The sequence below is a fragment of the Ictalurus furcatus genome, chromosome 18 (assembly GCF_023375685.1).
Source record: "Ictalurus furcatus strain D&B chromosome 18, Billie_1.0, whole genome shotgun sequence".
In the NCBI taxonomy this organism is placed as follows: Eukaryota; Metazoa; Chordata; class Actinopteri; order Siluriformes; family Ictaluridae; genus Ictalurus; species Ictalurus furcatus.
Window position 1 is genome coordinate 10,621,315 of NC_071272.1, and position 9,420 is coordinate 10,630,734.

The 9,420-nt window shown below is 40.5% G+C and overlaps 1 protein-coding gene across 1 annotated transcript in view; it reads right to left on the minus strand.

Annotated features, from left to right (window-relative positions):
* Positions 1 to 7,342, minus strand: part of LOC128622106 (short transient receptor potential channel 5-like) — a 104,394-nt gene extending 97,052 nt beyond the window's left edge. Inside the window, exon 1 of the mRNA XM_053648339.1 lies at positions 5,174 to 7,342. The gene's annotated coding sequence lies outside the window, so the exon portion shown is untranslated. The remainder of the gene's footprint in view (positions 1 to 5,173) is intronic.
* Positions 7,343 to 9,420: the final 2,078 nt, after the last annotated feature.

A 9,420-nucleotide genomic window follows, 5' to 3' on the forward strand; every position in this document is an offset into this window, starting at 1 on the left:
CTGACGACAAGACAGCCCTCACAGCAAGGGCCAATGGTAAATATAAATGGTCTGCATTTATATAACACTTTTTTAACCTTAACAGTTCTGTAAAGTGCGTTACACTGTTTCTCATTCACCCATTCACACACACTCACACCAATGGCTGCTTGCGGTTCAGTGCTTGCCCAAGGCCACTTCAGCATGTGGAAACATGTGGTCTGGGAATCTAACCGCCAACCCTATGATTAGTGGACATCCCTCTCTACCACCTGAGCCACTGCCACCCCACTGCCAATCTGTCCCGGGCTATCAGAGAGGCAGAGCACAACTACACAGATAGAATCCACAGTTACTTCATAAACACCCATGACACAAGGCATATGTGTCATGGCATTCATGCCATAACAGACTACAAAGCTACAACACTCACTCCCAGATGCACTGAATGATTTCAACACATTGTTCAAAGCACAGAACAACATACCAATGGAGAAGACAACCCCAAATCTCATCGACCAAGTACTTTGTCTGTCTGCAGTAGGTGTCAGGAAAACTGTGTCCAGAGTTAACCCAAGGAAAGCTGCAGGTCCTGACAAAATACAAAGAAATGTCCTGCCTGAATGACTACTGGCCTGTTGCTCTAACACCTATAATCATAAAGCAGTCTTCCCACCACACTGGACCCATTTCAGTATGAAATCAAATGAAAACGGCTCAACAGAGGATGCCATATCTGCTACTTTCTACTATATCTTTCCCTGACCCATCTAAACAAAAAAGACAACTATGTAAAGATGCCTGTCATAGACTTCAGTTCAGCATTCAACACAATCATCCCACAACAACTGGTAACAAAGCTGAGCCTGCATGGTCTGACCACCTCCCTCTGCAAATGGATCCTGGACTTTCTGAGTGGAAGAGCCCAGTCCGTCAGGATCCCCACCTCCAGCACCACCACACTGAACACTGGCACCTCCTAGGGCTGTTTGCTCAGTCCACTGCTGTTTACCCTGCTGACTCAAGACTGTGCTACAAAGTTCAGTTCTAATCACATCATCAAGTTTGCTGATGACACTACAGTCGTAGGTCTCATCAGCAACAATGATCAGTCAGCGTACAGAGAGGAGGTGAACCGGCTTGCAGAATGGTGCAGAAACGACAATGATGTTGATAAGACTAAAGAGGTGATTGTCGACTTCAGGAGGACCCAAGTGGACCACTCACCACTGCACATCAACAGAACAACAGTGGAGAGAGTCAAAAGTTTCTTGATGCGCACATGACGGTGACCTCTCTTGGACTCTCAACACCACCTGCCTAGCCAAGAAGGCCAAGAAGCACCTCCACTTCTTGCAGAGGCTGAAGAGAGCTAAACTCCCCTTTCCATCCTCACCTCTTTCTACAGAGGGACGATAGAAAGCGTCCTGACCAGCTGTCTCACTGTGTGGTATGGGAACTGCACAGCCTACAACTGCAAGACCCTACATGAATTGTGAGAACAGCTGAAAAGATAATCAGAGTCTTTCTAGCCACCATTGACACCTCATTCAACAACTGCTGCATCCGAAATGCCACCACTATTGGGGACGACCCCTCTCACCCCTTCCATGGACTCTGGCAGAAGGTGCAGGAGCATACGTGTCACCACCAGTTTCTTCCCTGAGGCAGTCAAATTACTCAACAATCTGCTGCCTCCCAGTGCTCACCTGGACTAATCAAACACCTAACCCAGTATGACTCAATACCACTGCACATTGCCCTTTACATAGCTGCATCAGTCACTTCTATGTTATGGAACTCGTTTTGCTGCCAATATTGCTGCTATACTTGTTGCTGCTAGACTACACAACAATTTACAGCCCATGTTCTGTGTATTTATTGTTATGTTCTGTGTATTTGATGTGTTTTGCACTCATCTCACACTGTTGTGTATTTGCACTTTATGTTGTCTTGCATACTGTTCTGTGTTGCACCATGGTCCTGAAGAAACTATATTTCTTTACAATGTATACAAGCTACAGTACACTTCAATTATATTGGCACGCTTGGTAAATATGAGGAAATAAAGCTGTGAAAAAATGTTGGGGGTTTTTTTGGTTAATCTTTTGATCTTTTGTTTAAAAAATCTTTGTTAAATGTAGGTGTGCAACAATTATTGGCACCCTTTTAGTCAATACTTTGTGCTACCTCCCTTTTCCAAGATTACAGCTCTGAGTCTTCTCCTATAATGCCTGATGAGGTTGAAGAATACATGGCAAGGGATCTGAGACCATTCCTCCATACAGAATCTTTCCAGATACATTTCAAGGTCCATGCTGGTGGACTCTCCTCTTCAGTTCACCCCACAGGGTTTCTGTGGTTTTCAAGTCAGGGACTGACATGTCCATGGCAGGACCTTGAATTTGTGGTCAGTAAACCATTGTTGTGTTGACTTTAAGATTTCTGCCATAGGCAGTCAGGTTTTCATTTAATATCTCTTGATATTTGATAGAGTCCATGATGCCATGTATCCTAATAAAATGTCCAGGTCCTCTGGCAGAAAAATAGCCCCAAAACATTAAAGAGCCACCACCATATTTAACCATGGGCATGAGGTACTTTTCCATATGGTTACCTCTCTGTGTGCACCAAAACCACCTCTGGTGTTTATTGTCAAAAAGCTCTATTTTGGTTTCATCTGACTATAAAACCTGATCCCATCTGAAGTTCCAGTAGTGTCTGGCAAACTGAAGATGCTTGAGTTTCTTTCTCGATGAAAGTAGAGGCTTTTTTATTGAAACCCTTCCAAACAACTTGTGGTGATGTCTGTGACTTTGGGTTGTAGTTTTGGAGAATTTTTTACCCCAAGACGCAACTAACTTCTGCAATTCCCCAGCTGTGATCCTTGGAGATTTTTTGGCCACTTGAACCTTCCTTTTCACAGTGCATTGAGACAATATAGACACGCATCCAATTCCAGGTTGATTAAAAAAAATTGCTGCACATCACAGCTATATTCCTTGGTCTTACCCATTGTTATGAATGATTAAGGAAATTTGGCCTATGTGTTACCTCACATTTATACCCCTGTGTAATAGGAAGTCATGGTTCAACATATATTTAACAAATATATATTTTTGATAAACCTGTGATGTGTTTGCAATTGTTTGATATCCATGAGAGCAGAGAATTTTTAAATGATAAAGACAATTTTTCACAGACTTCTTTGCTCATATTTACCAAGGTTGCCAATATTCGTGGAGGGCACTGTATATAGAGGAATGACAATAAAAACCCACTTGACTTGACTTGAACTGAAGCTCTTGATCTGTATCTGCATGATCTTATGCATTGTACTGCTGCCACATGATTGACTGATAGGATAACGGCATGAATGTGTACATGTGTTCCTATTAAAGTGGATGGTGAGTGTATACAGAGAGATCAGTGAGCTGCTGTTTACATTAGGCTACTGTTTCTGAAACAAATAAACTAAATACTAATTAGCCATGAATTTTGGCCACAGAAGCCATGGCCTGATGACCTTTTAACTGATAGAGAGCATTGGTCATGGCTTCTGTGAGGCCACTGTAACCAAAGGAGTTTCTGAAAATATATTTTTGGTGTAGCTTAGTCTTTCCAGTATTGCACTATAGTGGCATAAACATGACAACAGATCTTCATTACATTTCTCAATGGAGGAATTCACATTTCTCATCACTTAGAGTAGACTGTTGGGTAGTAAAACCCTTATTCAAAGCACCAGCACTAGTCTTTATTTAAAGACTGCATGCCAGTCATTTGTTATATGTAAACACAATGTCCTCCTGGAATAGAGGAGACTAAGCAGGCAGGGTCACACTCTGTCTGTATTATGAACTGTGTGTTTCTAAAGTATACATGGACTGCACTTTTCTACCCCGAGGCATTTGTCATCCTACACCAACTGACACAGTGGACATTTCTGGCCAGTATAGGTAGAAGAACTAGTGGGAGTGTCAGATGTTGTGAAAGGACTATTTTAAATGCTTTTATCCAACAAAGTTAATGGTAATTATCCAATTATCAAACCCACTTGGAATTATTGTGTGTTTTGGTTTCCCTCTATTACTGTGTTGTAATTTCACACCCCCAGGATATTTCAGTGACTGTATTTGAAAGGTATGAACAGAAATGTTAAAAAACAACAACAACAGGGAACTAATATTATATCATCATTGACACTTTGCTGATTCTACAATTTTACCCTCTCATAGAAAAAGACAGAAAAAAGCATCCAGTGCATAACCCATAATTACCTTTTGGCAGATTTAGTTCAAATTAAGTTCAATGCTGAAGTTGCAGGGGCAGAAATTATGATGATTAATTACTAAAGCCTGTGTGAAAGATATAACAAGGGTTTAGTTTTCTTTTTTGTTCAGCCAGCTAAATCCAATTTGTTGCAGTGAACTGATGCAAAATGATTCTTAAAATAGATTCTTAAAATTTTGTGCTGTACTGCACTGATAAACATACAGCCATCATTAGGCAATATTGATTGATTGAATTCATTGCAAATTGACAGAAGATGCCTAGTCTATCCCATGTCCTCCCATCAATTTGTGGCTTCAGGCTTTCTGGTCTTTAGAGAGTGCTGCCTTGGGAGATTCATTGTACATTTAATACATTCATTGTACATTTAATACACATTGTACATTGTTAATAACCAGTTGGGAGATGAGTGCAGCACTGAATTGTGTTTGTCTTCTTTGAAAAGGTTGCTGTTGTGAGAGAGGTCACCTGTCCCTAAAGGCCTTGAATAGAATAGTCTGGATTGGAGTAACAAACACATACAGCATACACAGCTGTTGCTCGGTTTGGATATGAGGATAGTGCAGTACAGCTAGAGCTAAAATTGGACCAGGCATAACATCAATGCGTTTGTTCTTGATGTACCAATTTGTGCTGTGGGTTGCATAAATTCAGTGCTGCAATGTTAGCTGCTTTTATATCTAAAAGTCTTGTTTTAACCTAATTGCAACCTAATCAGTGCAACTCATTTGATATGTTGGTGCAATTTACTAAACGCTGTAAGTTGATCCAGAATGAAATATTCACTAAAAGCAAGATTAACAGATCCACATTTACATACTGCAGGGAAAATGCATATTGAGCCTTAGGCTGAAACAACACTTTAACATTTTCTCAGACATGATTGTGCATGTGAACTCACCCAAAAAACATTAGCTTTACATGGTTCACCTCTTTGGATTTTCAGTGCAGTTCTGAAGAGGATGAGTTTGGATTTCCAGTTTGGCTTGTTCGTTCCAAAAGGGAAACATGTGGTGTGAGTGGGTTCAAGCCCAACTCAGTGAATCCATCAGACTCCATCAAGGTACGAATACTTCTACTTAAAGCTCATCATATTTCTCCCTGTAAATGAGGAAGAACTCCGTGACGGCCAGCAACAGAAAGCACTCCATTCACCCCCACACCTCTCCACCACTAAAGAGCAAATGTGGAATTACACAGTCAAAAAAGCAAAAGGATGAAAAAAATCCACAAAAAATTACTTGGGTTAAAGGGAAGGAGTATCCTTCTTCATAGTGGTGGCCATTCTGAGCTGCTCTTGCCATTTTCTTTCGTTCCATGTTCTCCTGTTTCATAGCCACCGTGTCTGGTGTGCACTTGCCTTGGTTGTCATGGTTGCCAGATTTAGTGTGTTCTCCATTGCTCTACCTCTTTCTCCCTCTTTATCTCTCTGTCTCCCTGTTTCTTTTTCCTTGTCTCATGCTGTTCCTTCTGGTTGTTCACTGATTTCTCGCTTTTTCTCTCCTCAGCTCGATCCCCTCCTTCTACTCTCTTTCCCTCCCCTATTCTGTCTGTCTCCCCTCCCTCTATGCAGCATCCCTCAGTACCCCCCTCTCTGTCCTCTCACCTCCCCTTCTCCACGTTCAGTTGTTTTTGCCCATCTTGTCAGCATGTCTTCTCCCTACTTCTTTAAAGCCTTTTTTTTTAATGTAACAGCAACTGGTCTTTATCTCGGCTGGGGTGCTACCGGCATTAAACATGCTCAGGAGAGGCTGCCTCCTCAAACTCAACCCTAATTCTCTGACTGACATCCTCTTATTGTGCTGTGAACAGGGCTGGTGCAGTCATTTTTATGGTAGTTGTATTTGTATTTCATATGGGTGACAATGTATGCAGATTTCTTTCCCTCTACGCTTCCTCGCAGTGGGAATGATGATTAGAGGTGCAGGTGCATTTTCTACCTATCAACTCAGCTCTCTTGGAAAATAAAACAGGCATGTAGCATTCATTTGTTCATATAGCTAGGCTGGAGCAGACTGTGAATCAGAGAGCAACACATTTGTGCTTTTGTGTGCGTGCTTCTTCTGCTGCTGTTACACTTGCAAACAGAACAGCTGCCCTGGGATACACCCACCTTCGAAAACACACACACACACACACACATCAGATCAGATCATAACACTTCTCTCCAGACACAGTAGCAGCCAGCAGATAAGTGGCATTGTAGCGTCTCTCTGCTGCATTATTTAAGTGTGATGCTGTTTTCTGTTACAACCATAGGTTTGCAGTGGTTGCTTAATGGTTAACATGTTGGACTACTGATCAGAAGGTTGTTACTTCAAAACCTCAACTGCTCAGTTGTATAAATGAGATAAATGTAAGGTGCTCTGGATAAGGGTGTCTGCCAAATGCTGTAAATGCAAATCATCTGCAAACAGTAGAGCAAGTAAATTTTGTTTTCCTATGTCATTCCTCCTATTAGATGATAACTTTAATAATCCTCAGTTCTTGTACAATTAACATGTGTAACACATAGATAAAACATTTGTTGAATTTTATTAGATGACTTGCAGCCCAGATGTTCACTAAATAGCTCATTAACTCTCTAGTGTACTCCTGAAGATTCAGAAGTTTTCCCATTTTCAGGATGAAGTTAGAATTTCTCAAATGCTCTTTGCATGCTTCCTAAGAGGCTATGGATGATCTTGTTAAATGGAAGTGAACACCCTTTTTCTTCAGAAAGTCAAGCATGCCAGTGTTACATTCTCTAACAGGTTGTTATTCTTTTGTCATTTGGCAATTTATAATGCATGAATCATTTAAATGTTCCTGCCACACTAATGACCCCTGTGGACACTCAAAGTAACTGTGTTGATGAGTGCTGGACTCATTGAAGGACCTTTTGCTAAATGGCAAGGATTTCACATCAGAAAGATACTGACCATTCACAGATTTATACAGGTATTTAAAGAGTTCAAAGCATTTATGAAGACCATTGTCAACAGTGGAAAATGTCGTTCCTAAAAAGAAGCATATACACTCACTACACTGTAAACCCGGATAAGTTGATTGTACTTAAAAATTTGAGGAAAGTGGTTGCCTTAAAAAAATTAAGTAATGTTTACTCGATAACTTAACAGAACTTAACTTTATATATATATATATATATATATATATATATATATATATATATATACACACACACACACAGACACACACGAGGGGAAATAAGTATTGGATGCATCAACATTTGTTTCAGTAAATGTATTTCCAATGAGGCTATTCACATGAAATGTTCACTAGACATCAACATCATTATTGTACCACTGTATATATAAATAAAATAAATGTCAAATTTCTATAAAATATGAACATTGCAAATAAGAACTGAATCAAACCACAAAATCAGTGCCAATATCATAAAAGATGCACTTCAAGATTACATATTAACCACTTGCTAGTGGAACAGTAGTATAACAATTGGGAGGCCCATTTTACACTGTTATCTAATTTTTCAAAGATTGAATTTTGGGTGTCAGCATACCTCCCAGGTTGAGCAATACCTGCTGAATAAAGTGGAAACTGTTTTTCATACACTTAGGATAGTCCAGGTTAGGGATGTCACGATACCTAAAATCTAGTATTCGATACCGATACCACCAAAAGTACACGATACTCTATACCAAAGTCGATACCACGGTGTGGTATAAAAATAAAATTAAATAAATTAAATTACAAACTCTCCTGGAGGACATCCTCCTCTGGCTAATACTGGCAAAGAGAGAGAGAGAGAGAGAGAGAGAGAGAGAGTTTAGTTATCAAACAGTGACAATGAGTGGAGGCTACAGTGGAGGTGCAGCACTCCTAAACGCGCGCGCGCGCGCACACGCGCACACACACACACACACACACACACACACACACACACCTTATACTCTGAATGCAAGCATTAGTTTAAATTCACTGATATGGTGGCAGGCCAAAAAGATTTATTTAAAGCATGAACATGTGAATAATTATTAGTGACATTAGGCTACATTTTGCTGACAGGACACGGGCTGAATGGCGATGCATGGTGGCCCATTAGGAGGTAGTTCATAACATTGCAATGAGTTAGCGTCATTAACAAATAACTGGCTATCGCTAACATTACATGGAGCATAACGTTAGCTGATTTCACGGCTACAATGCCAGCTGCCTCAAACAAATATAATATAGCGAACGTCCTTCAGGTGCTTCACCAAATTCTAGGTGTTTCCTCGCTTTGTTTGAAATGAACGATAGCATCGGTTGCACACCAACTTCACAATATCAATTACATGTTTGTTGTTATCCGCCTTGAATGTGAAGTATTTCCATTTCGCATACCACCTTTCCTCTCAACGAGTCGCGGTGGAGCTAAACTTCTGTAGTTTTTCCCGTATGCTTGTAGTTGTTGTTGTTCTTCTTCACCACTTGTGGACCGACTAAAACGCTTGCAGGTTTTTGCTGCCCCCATCAGGTCCGGAAGAATTGCAACCTCGGTACCTCCATTAGAATCAGTTTAAACGCTACGCCAGAAAAACAAGTACCGTCACGTTATTTTTTGAAAATGCTTAGTTTTAGTCTTTATTAGTTTTAATGTCAGTTTTAGTCTTTTGTAATATGGGTTATTTGTCAAGGCCAGAAAAAGTATTGTGTAATAAAAACATCATACAATTTTAGAAATATGTATTCAACAATAACACCAGTACATAAAATGTACATATGGGCACAAATATGTAAACAGTCTACACAAGACGCCGCCGTATTTGCTATGCGTATTTACTAACCAGCAGCTATCGGTTCGCTGGTGAAAGCACTGCTGTAGTGTTCTCTGTCCTGCGGTTGTCTCCATCATGCTGCCTAGCCCTGTACCGGGGTTAGCTTCTGTTTCAGGGAGGGAGGCTTGGCTTTCTCCTTTACCTTATTAAGGTAAACTAGGTTAGCCTCCTTGTGTTTCTTCTCAAATGTTCTTTCAAATTCATGGGATTTTTCCTTTTAATAAATTGTCTACATATTTCACCACCTTCCACTGCAAGACACTTGCTTTTATCTGACACACAGTCATATTTAAAAGTAATCCCAAATATGACTCTGCCGCTTTCTACCGACTTTCGGTACCGCCATCATGCCAGGTAAGGAGCATGG